The following is a 14,292-nucleotide window of genomic DNA, read 5'->3' as shown; positions in this document are numbered from 1 at the left end:
TTAAAATTTGTCTTTTTACCTAATTGTTGATTTAAGAATATTTATTTAATTAAATTCTTACTTTTTTACTATATTGAGAGAAAATCTTTCAAATGTAATCAGATTTAATTCCGATTTAATTAGTTAATAATTTGATTTGGTTTGAACTAAACGATTACTTTAGATAACTTCAAAACAAATATTTAGTTGATTTATTTTAGATAAATTTTCAAAATACGAAATTTGCTCCTAAGGGCTCTCTACCTGAATAAGGGATATATCCGTGGTTTCCATAATAAATATTAATTTGAATAAAAAAAATAAAAAGGAAAATCGCATACCTAAAATCGCGGGCAACATAGCAATTTCCACACGTACGTGATTTTCAATATGACGTGGCAGTCTCTACACTCTACAGTATGCGATCCGCACTCTATTTTTATCAATAATTTTTATAGTTACCTTAATTTTGATAGTTTTTATTTAATTTACATTTTTTTTCATTTTACTTTAAAGTCTACATTATTTGGTAATTCGTTTTTTAAAATAACATTTATTCTTAAAATTTGCCCGAGAATTAATAATAATTTATGGATCCATGCATGCATACAAATTGTTTATTTTGGCTCTCAGTTTGCTTTATTTATTTTAGATTAAATATTATTGGACAGAAATCATCATATATTCATACGACTCATTTACACTAAATATTTACAATTTAGCTGTAATATGAAAAAAAAAAAAGTGAATCTGATCCTTTTTAGCCATATTTATTTTTATTAAAGATTTTGTTCTCATTTTGCAGTCAAACTAAATTTAATTGTAATTTTTTTCTTAAAAAAAAAATTGTTAGATGACCTGTTTGGAGTATGTATAAATATAAGAGACGTTTATATCAATAGCATAAAATAAATATATATTTATAAATGAAAATTTTCAAAGATACCGTTCAAATTCCCCAAGCCCATTTGTGGTACTCAGTAAAAAAAAAAGGACTAAAATTGAACTCAAGATAAAATAAAATAAAAGAACCTAATTTCAAAAACCATTCTACTTTTTTTTTTCTTTTTTTAAAATCTTTTTCTTAGTTTAATAAACACAGGGTGGGATATCAATCCTTCAGCCTAAAACGTAGGTTAAAATATTATTTTGGCTCCTGTACTTTGTCTCCGTATTTTAATTTTGGTTCATTTTAGTCCGTGTACTTTGAAAATGTTCATTTTGGTCTCTGTATTTTTTAAAAACTGATCATTTTAGTCTGCAAAATTTTAACACAAATTTTATACATAACGGAAACTCTTTAGTATAAAGTAAGGATAAGTACACTAATAGACTAATAATGTTTACATTTTAAAAAACATATCGATTGTAGTGTCATGTTCAAATTGTGATAGAAAAAATGAGATTAAGAATAAAATTAAGCGACTAAAATAGTAACATTTTTAAAGTATAGAGACCAAAATGAATATTTTGAAAGTACACGAACTAAAATGAACAAAGTTGAGAGTACAGTGACAAAAATAATTTTTTTTTTCAATATCTATAAGTGTCCAGACCAACTTACACACATTTCGACTGAATTGAAAGTACATGAACTAAATTAGTATTTTAACCTGAGAAATAATTAATGTCAGGCAGATGTTCTCAAACCAGAAAAGCTTTTTTAATTTTTAATTTTTAATTTTTAAAGTTGGGTTGGAAAGCTGCATGATGTGACTTGCTCTACAATGTCAACATCAACAATACTTGCACTTCATGAACATAATTATTGAATGATAGAAATACTTTGGTCAAAGAAAGAATGGCCAAATACTTTTCAATGCTTAACTCAACTTTCGAAAAATAGTATACATCAACATTCACCTCCAGACTTGTATTTATAGAATATAAGTAAAAATTAATTCATTATAGCTATAATAGCTAGTTAATAGGAAGAGCGACAAAAATAAGTCATCTATTGATCGGTAAGAAATAAAGAATATCTATCATTTTGATAATGAGTGATTCTATGTAGGTTCTTTAGTGGTTTAGCTACTATTTTGATCATTGTGTTATATAGATAGCATCAGAATGGAGATAAACTCAACAAATATTTAGGTGAGAGATAATAAGTATTTTTTTTTTTATTTACAAGATATGCTCGAATCATTAGAAAAACTATTAAAATTTTTTAAGGGTTGAAAAGTTTGCATGATGTGACTTCTTCTACAATGTCCACATCAACAATTACTTGGCTTCCTGACTAGAATTATTGGAGAAGAGAAGAGAAGAGAAATTAGACCAAAGGATAGTTTGGTCAAAGAAAGAATGAAAGCTAGACCTTTGAAAATGTACAGTATACATCAACAATTGACATCATGATTTGTATTTATACAAGAGAAGTAATGATTAATTCATTATAGTTATAATACCTAGTTAGTAGGACAAGTTATCCTAATGCCAAAAAAGAAAAAAAAGTTTCATCTATATAATTCGTCGATCGGAAATAAGAAATTTCTCTCATTTTGATCACGCGTGAGTCTGTGTAGGTACTTTAATGGGTTAAACTACTAGTTTTACATCTTGTCACAAAAATATATAGCATCTGACTTGAGATGAACTCTTTGCAATCTGACTACTTTGCTGGGTTTGATAGGCTCATCCTGCCCTACTCTTTTAGAGTGTGCAACATCCACCTTCTTGGGTTTGGAGTGTCCGTCCTATCTTATCACACTATATAAAGATTGTCCACACAACTTTATCTCTATTGGTACCACAATTTATGCATGCGATCAGGGTCAAAATTCCACACTCATAACTGTGCCAATGAATGCTAACTATGTCGTGCATTCTTACAGAGAACCACAAATTGAAAGTGAAACGAAAGGGCAACATGTGTAGTTTCATTGAACAAACCAACATGCTTGAACAACAGGTTAGAATTTTCAAACCCTCCAAACACAGTTTTGTTAGGTTTTGACAAAATATTAGAATTGAACTTTGTCCCACATCGAAAAGATGCAATGAGAGAGTGTGTTCATCAAATAGTAGAAGTTATCTCACATCGGAAAAGTATAAGGAGGAGATGTTTCCAACTACTATAAAAGGAGCTTATGAACATACAGACTGGTATACAAGCTCTAGTTAACTCAGAGGTTATTTTCTACTTATTCTTGCAGTAAAAGTAGAAGATTTTTTCCCATCAAGTTTTCCTCGACCCAGACTTCTGAAATACACCCTATTCCCGAGATGTCAAACCCAACCACACCCGAAAGTGAATTCCTCACATGGACCATCATCCTAATGAAAACTGAAATTTGGTTGTGTGGAGAGGGGAAAGAAGAGGGATGTGTAGTGTACAATTTGGGAAGTGTGTGGTGTGGCCTAATGCAGAGTATCTTGGCAGTGGATAACTAGGTGGACATGACAATGGCTTGTTTGAATCAGTTGAAAGCTTAAAAAGAAAGAAGAAAAAAGAGAGGCCAATTGCCAAACCCAGGCTCTGTTTTGACACCTGCTGGCTGCTGGCTGCTGCCTCAAATCTCCCTTTTTTCACTTTCATTTTCTTTCCTTACTGAGATGACAACAGTGAAAGATGCTTCCATTTCTCCCAGCTTTCACATGCTTTTCCCACTCACTTTTCTCCCAATCCCATTTTTTCCCCTTCACTTTCCATAGCTTTTTCCGGTTAAATTACAAGTTTAGTCCTTGTGGTCACTTTTAGAATTGTCTATAATTTTCATTGTCTAACAAGTTTCTAAATGTTTAATATTGTACCTAACAAGTCTATGAACTTTTAATATTGTATCTAATAAATCTCTGAAATTTTAATATTGTATCCAGGGTCTTTTGTTCTTTTTTGCCTAGGTTAATTTGACACAAATCTTTTGGTTCTTAAAAAGAAAGTACAGTTTGAGAAGGTTCAATTGTCCAAAATGAATTATGCAAATTTATCAACATCAACATCAAGTTCGTAAACAAAACCAAGTTCTTGTTGGCAATTCTATAATTTAATGATCCATGATAAAAAAATTACGAAAAACTTTTTCCTTGTTTTTGCTTTATATTCTTTTTTTACCGTATTTCGGGAATGACTTGTTGAACTTTTAATATTGTGTCTAATTAACAAGACTCTGAACTTTCAATATTGTATCTAATAAGTCTCTGAACTTTTAATATATTATCGTGTCTAGCAAGTCTATGAACTTTTTATATATTGTGTACATCTATCAAGTTTATGAACTTTTAATATTGTGTCTAATTAACAAGTCTATGAACTTTTAATTTCCTCGACAAAAAAAAAAAGTCTATGAACTTTTAATATTGTATCTAATAAGTCTCCGAACTTAATATTGTGTCTAATAAATAAGTCTCTGAACTTTTAATATTGTGTCTAATAAGTTTCTAAACTTTCAACTTTGTGTCTAATAGGAAAGGTCAAGAACTTATTAAACATAAAATTAAAAGTTTAGGAATCTAATAGGCACGCAATTGAAAGTTTATAAACTTACTCGACAACAATCTTTAAAATTTAGAGACTAAATCTATCATTTATTTAATTATTTTATTCATTTACTTAAATTAATTGGGTAAAAGAAAAACTTTTATGAGGTAATAGGCTTGAATTGGTGGTCTGCATTTAGGTTAAATGAGTTTAAAAAAATCTAGCTTTATTAAATTAATAGAAAAATCTAGTATATTTGTAAAAAAATGTTTTTTTTTCTCAATTTTTTTCTTGAGTTATGGGTTATATATAATTTCATAAATGGTGAATTTAAAAGGAAGCAAATGGGTGTGTTGTGTTGTACCAAACATGAAAAGTCCTTCATGTTTTGATATTCTTCAATTCTTATCTAAAACAACAAATCCCACCCCTTATGTCAACTTTTAGATTTTATTTTCTGTAATTATCTTTTTCTTTTTCATTATTTTTTTTTACTATTTCTTTCCAAGTATTATCCAATTGTTTTTTTTAATTATTTTCCCTCTGAAATTGAATAATTTGTATAATATATCTCGTGGGTGTCTAACCATTTTTGAAGATAGTTGAAGTGTTGTCAAGTATTTTGAGTAATTCGAAAATACTCTTATCTATATAACCAAATATCATACAAATCTTAAAAAGAAAAAAAAACCTCAAATTTTCCACTTAACATAAAGAAGGTAAGATATATTGTTTAAAATTTTTCAATTTTATCCCTAATATTTTATCATTTTTAATTGGTAAATTTTAAAGTTGGTTAATAAAAAGAAAAAAAAAGCTACATAAAAAGAGGAAATTGCTAATTCTTTCAAATTTCTAAGAAATTGATATAAATTTTAAATTTTCTTCTCTGGATGACATCTCGACTTTTCTAAATTGATGTTAATTCACTCCGTCTAGTCTATGAATTAGCTTTACTTCTTATAGTTAGAATTTGTCGGATTTTGATGAAAAAGAATGACCTATATGTCATATAATTTTATCATCAGTTAATTTAAACATTCTTCACTAATATTGAGAGACTAAATCAAATAAATATTAAAATATATTGAATTAAATTGAGACTTTTAAATAATAGGAACTAAATTAGAAAAATATTAAAATATTAAATACTTACATATATATTTTTATATTTAGTTTATCAAGTAGGGAGGATTCCAACTCATAATTTTTCATTAAGTAATGTATACTAATTACTGCTTAATTAAAAAATAAAATATATATTTTAATCGGTTACAAAAAAAATATATTTAATGAGTTAAATTTTTTTATTCCGTTAATTTCTTTTTTTGGAAATAGTTTATACCGTTAATTGTACTTCTCTCTCCCATGGAAAAGATTCCTTCTCGTGAAGGAAATGAGACAGAGATATCCGTACGGAACAAGATTTCTATGGGCTATGGAAACTGGGAAAGGGAGCCTATTTTTTATAAATAAAAAATTGATAAATAAAATAATAAAAAATTCTATGGGCGATGAAACTTTTTTTTTCTTTTTTTTTTATTTATTAAAAAGAGAATGTTCAGAACCAATAGTTTCGAAGACACGAATATCTATAATATAATTTAATATTTTTGGGATACTTTTTCTTTATAATTTCAAGAAAGAAGACCTAATTTGAAATGATTTTCACAACCTAAAATTGAAATCTTAAACGTATTTTAGAATAATTTATCCCTTTAATTCAATATTAGCGAGTAAATGAAGCTTATAGTCTTACTATGATCTACAATACTTAAGTGTGTCTGAAAAAATAAGTATAAATTCAAAACTTATAAGGTTTTAATGAATATCTATATATGAGAACTTATTAAGTAGAAGAAATATTCCAATTTTGAGCCGATGAAATGGAAATTTACAGAGTTTAAACTAGTCGGAAGGGGCGACAGAATACCTTTTATCTCTTTTGTAGTTAATATTATTCTTTTTTGTTAGCTTTGCTCGAGAGCTATTGACTTTTTTTCCTCTATCTTTTCTACGGAGGATCTTTATTGGAAATATATAATTACTGTTGAGCTTGGATTTTGGGTCATGAGATCTTATTATTATTTTTTCCTTTCAATTTAAAAGATGTTTGAAAATTTCTCAAGTTTAATAATAATAATATTATTATTATTTGCGTGGATAGGAAGACATGGGAAGATAGGTAAGATAGGATTAGATTTGTAGATCTCATGGAATCAAAATGTGTGTTTTTTTTTTCTTTTTATAGATTCATCAACCAAAGATTATGTTGAAAGGGGCATTTAAAACATTGGAACTCTCCCTCCCACTAGAATTTAAACCATATATATCAATCATTGATTATATGCTTTTTCACAACATGTTTTAATTGATATGTCACAAAAATATGATTTGAAATCAACTCCATCAAAGCCTTCAATCTAGATACGAATGTGTTTTTTTGCAACTTGTAAATAGTACATTATATGGAAGTTAATCTATTATATTCTTCAAAAACATCTGCAATCTACGTACACATATTAAAATATATAGGAAATAGTTCAATTAACTTTTACTTTTTTTATACTCCGCTGTGTGAGTCAATTTTAAATTTAAACGTTCAAAATTTTCAATTTAAGCTCTACATTTGGACATAGATACATACGTGACGTTATTAATACCCTGAATGAATTACTTTAGTTTTCTTAAAGATTTGTGATTAGCTAGGGATATTTTTATAATTGGATGAGACTGTTTTTCATGTGTATTTGTTCTTCTATGTTATGATGCCTTTAATTAATTGGATTTATAATTTAGGCTTAAGTTGCTAAAGGTTGAGCATTTTATGTTTTCTTGATTGGTTTTAGGCAATTTCTTTTAAACATGTATTTGGGGAGCCTTGTTAGTTTAGTTTTGTACAATTTTATTGGGCTGATAGACAATTTTCAAATTCATCAATTTTCAGAAGATATTAATTGCAACGAACTGATCATTCAAGTTTATGGCTTAAATTGAAGAATTTTAAAATTTAAAATTGACTTGCTAACCTTGTATAAATAATAATAAAAAAATAGTGAAAACGTTCCCCTAAAATATATTCTAAATAATTATATTTTTAACCACTTTGATAAATTGTGAACCAAATATATCTATACTTGAAATTCAATTGCTGAGAACCAAATTACAAAGTAAATAGAAGTGGGATGGAGACTTACACAAATAAAGAAAAGAACTCTAACGTGCAAAGTTAGAATCTAAAGTATATTCCATCGTGAATCTGCCCACTTGAGTACATAAGTCTAATTATATATTCATTGACATTGACACATGGGATTACTAAGCACAATCGTGATCAGATTCTCGACAGAAGACACGCAATAATATGTAAGCGATCGAGAGCGGTTTCATTAATACCTCGACTCGAGGTATGAGATGTTATTACACCTCAATCTTTGAGTACCCATCTCTTCTCTTGCCACGTGGAGAGTCGTTTTACGCTGTCCCACAGAATCTTATCTCATCTTAGAGGAACAAATTGCATGGCTTAGAATTCTAATGAGACTTCTCTTGCAAAAGAGAGAGAGAAGTTCATGAACCTTAGTTAATTGTGGATAAGGGATAATTGAAAGGCAAAATAAATTTAATTTTTTTTTCAAAGAGAAAATTAATCTGAATCAATCAGAAAAACAGTTGGCTAGAAAAGGCAGTATGTAGCTGCCCACTCCCACCTACCCTCTTTCTTTGTGAGAGAGACAAGAGGCGAGAGAGATAGAGACAGTGACAGAGAGAAGAGATTCAGAATTGCAGTCTATTATCACTTTTTTTTTTTATTTGCAAAAAGCTTACTTTTTTTGTACAATCTAAATATCATAATTTAATCTGGTCAAAACATTATTTGATGTAAATTATATATTTAAATATTATTTTCTTCTGCATAGTTTTGGTTTTGATTTGATTTGTTGTACCTTTGAAACGTTTATTTTGATTGTTGGAGGTGATTCTTCAGTTCACACGTGGCATGAGGTAATTGGGTCATATGAGGTGTATGTGTCTTATGTTGCCAAAACACAAGTTTCATCACCTCGGCCATGATTCCTTTGGTCGAGCCGATCCTTTGAACGGTCGAGCAGACCAATCTGTATTAAGTATCGTTCTCCAAGTCATTGGTTGAACCGCTTACCTCACTTCGGCTTAGACTTTTTTCCGACAGACTCCACGACAATACACCGTATTTCACAGCAACCTTAAAAAGCCGTTGAGGCCTTGTCGGGACATGGTCGGAGATTCTGCCTATAAATAGGATCCTTTTACTCCGCTCAAAGGTACGTGAATACTAAATTCTCTTTCGAGTTTAGTTCGGCAACTACTGACTTTAGCATCGGAGTGTGTTATGTCTTGCAGGTTACCCGTCCAGTTCATCTTTCGAGTAGCTTTCAGTCCAGCTGAGGTTCGCATAGTTGGTCCTTTTTCTGAACAAACATTGATATTTGTACTTTCGACTTTTGTTCATTTTAGTCGATGTACTTTTAAAAAGTGACTATTTTAATTTCTATTTGCAAAATTTTAACCTAATGAAAATCCCTTAAATATAGATTTACGGCTTCGTTTCAAGAATAGTAATTGGAGTGTTATGTTAAAATTGTTATCCAAAAGAAATGAGATACACATGAAAAAGGGCAAAAATAGTTGTTTTTTAAAAAATAGATGGACTGAAATAGACGTTTTGAATATACGTAGATTAAATGAACAAAAATTAATAGTATATGACACTAAAATGACCAAAGATGTTTTGAAAGTATAAGAACGAAAATAAATAAAAGTCGAAAATATAATTACCAAAATAGTATTTAAACCTAAATTATATTTTTACTCCGCCTCGTCCTTTAAATATTGTATCTAGTCAATTAATCAATTTACATTTGCCAACTCGTATTTAATTGTCTAATTAAATATGAAATTCGCTGGACACATAAAAGAAATCAACAATTTAATCATAATACTTCGTCTTATATTGATGTTTCACTTTTTTTTTTTAATTTTAAATGTTTTATTTTTTGAAATTTGCATTTAAAATCAAATTTTCTCTGAAGTTTAGATACTAAATTATAATATTTACAAATTTAAAGACGGAAATGAATCTAGTATTTGGGTTTGAACTTTGAAGAAGTCAGATTTAAATTTAATATAAAAATTAGTAACAGGAGACATTAGTTTATTTATTTATTTATAATTTTAAATATAAAGGAGACAGTAATTGATGGTGCGCTATACTGCCTATTATTATTCAATGATTATCCAAAATAAAACAATAATTGCTTTTCTGTAACAAAAATATAATTGTTAAAAAATGACCACAATAACAATAAATTAATATTTTAGCAGCAATATGAACTCTCCATTTAATTAAGTTACTAAATAAAATCAGACAAACAAACTTTTGTAAATTAAAAATTTGTTCTACATAATATTACAAATTTCCATTTCTTTTAGCTCACATTTCAATTCAACGAAGAGAAAACCATTAGATGAGTACTTTTAAGAGGTTGTTTGTGCAAAGATTTGCACAACAGTGTGTTCCTGGTTGTAGCTCGAACTCGGCCTCCGGACCGACCTGACCACTTGGGCGGACCTGCACAAAAAGGTGAGCACTCCGACGATCAAGTCAGTATAGGTCGGATTCCAAGTCTAGTTCGAAGCCAGAAATCATCGTACCTGATCGTGGGGTGAGGTCCTCTACTTATGGGTGGTAGTCCCGCTAATCTCGCGACGGTTACACCCGGTAATCTCGGGACCGTCGGTTACACTCGGTGATCTCGGGACCGACGGTTACGCCCGATAATCACGCCGCAGACAGTTGCTCACATCGGCCCCTACCGAGCTCCCCGGTAGGTCGGACCTGGGCCAGGTTCACCTCGGCCCTCATACTTAGCTTTCTTCGGTGTTGGTGGCAGCCGTCTCGGCTATCCGAGCTGAGATGACTCATGAGCCATCTTGGAGCACCAATGGGGGTCCTCCACGTGTCCAGGGTATTCCCTTCCCCAAAACAGAGATATTAATAAATAATTTCGAACTTGGAAGAGAAACACAGAAAAACATGCTATCGAACGTAACATCACTTCAATTTTTTTGTTATCTTCAATCTATAGGGATAATTAATTATAAAATTAAATTACATAAATAATCTTGAAAGAGAATAATGAAATCACTCTTACACCTAAATATTTAGGTTGATGAGTGCTAGAAACCTAAATCTATTATATGATTGTGACACTTTTTCTTACGCGTTAGGATATTAATGAATAATCTCAATATCGAACATGTAGACTACTTTATAAAATAGTAAAGAAATAACATATATATTGCATGTGTACACTCAATTAATTACAAATATGATATTGGGTGGCCTCGGCATTTTTTATTCAACCCATCCCCACTTAAACATTTTATTCTCATACATGGTAGAAATTTTTTTCAAAAGCTTACCCTACCATTCTAATCCAACGAGTGAAAAGGAAATGTGCACTTTTCTAAGTATAGATAGGTTTATATATCAATTATTTGAAACTTTTTTCTTTAACGGGCACATAATCTTTCATTGTATATATAATTTTTGTGAACATCATTGTATTGCATCAATTATCTGACCATAACGTCGTCTTCTACCATTTTATCTATAGTTTTTTAGGATAGGATTTTTCACATAAATTCGTGTGTTTTTTCATATCTTCCATCTATTTTTCGACCTTTTTTGTTAAAATATTGTACCGATGACATTGAATAATTTTTCGATGTTTCAGAGGGATAAGATAAGAACAGTTTTTGTCTAACTTTTGTTATTCCCATTTTCCCCTCTCCATTGTCGGCTCACGCGGCCCTGATCAGCTGCCCCCTTCTTCATCCATCTTTAATTCCATCATTTAATTTTTATTTATTTATACGATAATATTCTCTATCTTAATTTTTTTTTTTAAGATTTCTATTTCTTTGACTCGTTTCAAATGATCGTATCCTTTTTTCTGGATATTTTCCTAGATTATTTATTTATTAATAATTAATAGAGAAATAGAGTTAATATTTTACTAAATTTAGATTATAAAATGTGAAAAATTATTGGATCAGTTTAGTCCTACCATAAATTTCATATGCATTTGCAAAAAAACGTAACATAACATAAATTTGACTTTATTGATATATTTTATATTACATTTGAATTTAATTTTACTTTAAACTCTGTTATTTTCTTAAAAGATTTTATAGTACTTTATGTATTTTAAAATACATATTTACTAACTGTCTTTCTTTAGTATAGTTAAACTAATTAGACATTAGTATCTCATTTATTGTTTATAGGTTTTTTTAGAAAGTTGTAGATTTTATTTTTAAAATTTCTTCTATTGTAATATAATATTATTAATAAGAACTTATTGTAATATATATACCATTAATTTATCACAATATTACAATTTTTTAAAATAACTTATTTTTTAAAATATTGAACTCTTTTGTATTTTTACGGGATTACATATTGTGTTATGTTTTTTAATTCAAGTTTATAAAGCTGAGTCAAAATCTTGAATTAGGTGAAGATCAACAATTGAGACTCTCATCTTGTAATATAATATAATATATGTTTTGATTCTTGTAATAACTTATGTGCTTTGTATCATTTAAGGAGTATATTTCATGAGTGAATAAAGAATTCATTTCACTCACTTTAAGGGAAGATGATCATCTTCGATATGGAGTTGCATTAGATGCACTCTAATGTCATTTATGACGAACTCAAGTTGCATGGAAAGAAGTCAAGAACATTTCTAACTTTATTTATGACAAATTAAAGTTGAACTCGTTAGTGAAGCTCGAAATTGAACTCAAGATGCCTTAAATGAACTTCAATACCATTGGAAAGCAAGTCAAGTCCAACTAGCACTTCATTTAATGAAATAAGACTTCAAAGTACTTAAAACTAGTTCAAGCGCTCTTCACTTCGTCGTTTACTCCTTGGAGGGTTACAAACTCTTAATCTGTTGATTGAAAGTTTAATTCGTTTACTCTCGGAGAGTTGCAAACTATTAATTGGTTGATTGAAAGCTTAATTTGTTTACTCTTGGGGCTTACAAACTTTTAATCTGTTGATTGAAAGTTTAATTCTTGAATTTGTGGTGTATATTTATTGTAATTTTCAACTTCAAGACTTCTCCATTACTTTTTAGATTATTTAAAGCTAATGGTCCATTATGACATAAAACCAGGATAATCATTTTTTAGGTTATATTTCTAAAGGGTATATAAAGCCTTGTGAGATGTATTGCAAAAGCAAAATTTGAGATTTTGAGAGTTCTTTTTGAATAAAATTTAAGTTTTAGTTTTAGTCTTTTTGTTTGTTTGGTTTTTTATTGAATCATTTGGTTGGAAATTCGGATTATGTTTATTGTTTTCCGATTCATTGAATCAAATGAATTCGGTGAATACACGTTTGACATGGTTTGAGAGATTCTTTTTTAAAAACTGGTTTCAGATTCAGTGATAAAAAAGTAGAAATTCTTAATATGACTTTTTATGTTATCAATATTTTCGAATTTGAAATTTTTAAGATGCAGAATTACATTAAATAAAGATAAAAACTTTGATAAATATATTACTTAAAATTAAAACATGTGAAATATAATGTGTTCTAAATTATATAATGCTCTAAAATAATAATTATACAAAATTCATAAAAAAATTTAATAAATTAATTGCATTACTAAACACACATCGAACAATTTTTTAAATTGAGATTCAATTACCAAATCTACTACCAAACATATATTTGAAAACATTGAAAACAAAAAATAAAACCATAGTTTTTATTGAGTTTCTTGTTTTCTGATTACCCACCAAACACACCGTAACTTGTTCTTGTATTTTTGTGTATTTACAACAACATATGCCAGAATCATTCAAGTAGCTTTGATCAAGTTAATCTTTGATCAAGTTAATCTGTGAAATAATTCGAATCTTGAATTTAGAAACAATCGCTTTATTTGGAGGACCCGGACAAAATCGATGAAACGGAAGAGATTCTTTTATCTAGATCTTCAAGTTAAACCGGTTCTAACTTGTTCTTTGGATTGAAATCAAAATCATTTAACTCACATATAATTTTTTTTTTCTTTTTGGAAACACAGCAGTTTAACTTTCTTTTTCAGGGTAACATCATGTGATAGTTGATGTCGGTCTTTTTTTTTTTTTTCACATGGGAAAATATATAGCTGAAGGTCTATTATTGGTAACATCACGTGATATCTAAGTTTTAGTTTTAGTTTTTTATTTTGAACTTTTTTTTTTTCGCATTTTCTAGATTTTTTCCTATATATTTTTGCCTCTTTTCTCTTTTTCGATATTAGAATATTCATGTCACGACCTCAAGATGTGATATTTATCTTACAATAAATGTAGTGTTATTTTGAAAAATAATAATAATAATAAAAAATAATAAATGTGGTGTAAAAAAAGGTCTGAAATAATTGTGCCCACAAACTTATACCATTCAATATTATATCTTTTCTTATCATAAAAAATCCTTGTACTTGCAATTTGACTTAAAAAAAAATGCTATTGAAGCATGCATATCTAGATGTCCAAGTCCATAAGGTCAAAATAATTATTAAAAATTTCAATTTTCTCTTTTATATAGAACGATATTTTGATTTTGATTTTTATAGGTTTGTTGAAAGATATATTAATTTCTAAAAATAATCACACCATTAGATTTGTCAACATAGGTCATGATTTGGTTCTAGAAAAATCTAGTGTAATTAAGGTCACAACATGTTTGATTCTTTTAAGATTTTGTTTGGTAGCATCATCATAAATATATATAGTTTTCTTCCACAACCACCTTTTGAATTCAAAGTGTACAAAAA

Source organism: Momordica charantia (assembly GCF_013281855.1).
Source record: "Momordica charantia cultivar OHB3-1 chromosome 10 unlocalized genomic scaffold, Mcharantia_2.0 BLBB01000010.1, whole genome shotgun sequence".
Lineage (NCBI taxonomy): Eukaryota > Viridiplantae > Streptophyta > Magnoliopsida > Cucurbitales > Cucurbitaceae > Momordica > Momordica charantia.
Note: the sequence above shows the minus strand (reverse complement) of the source record.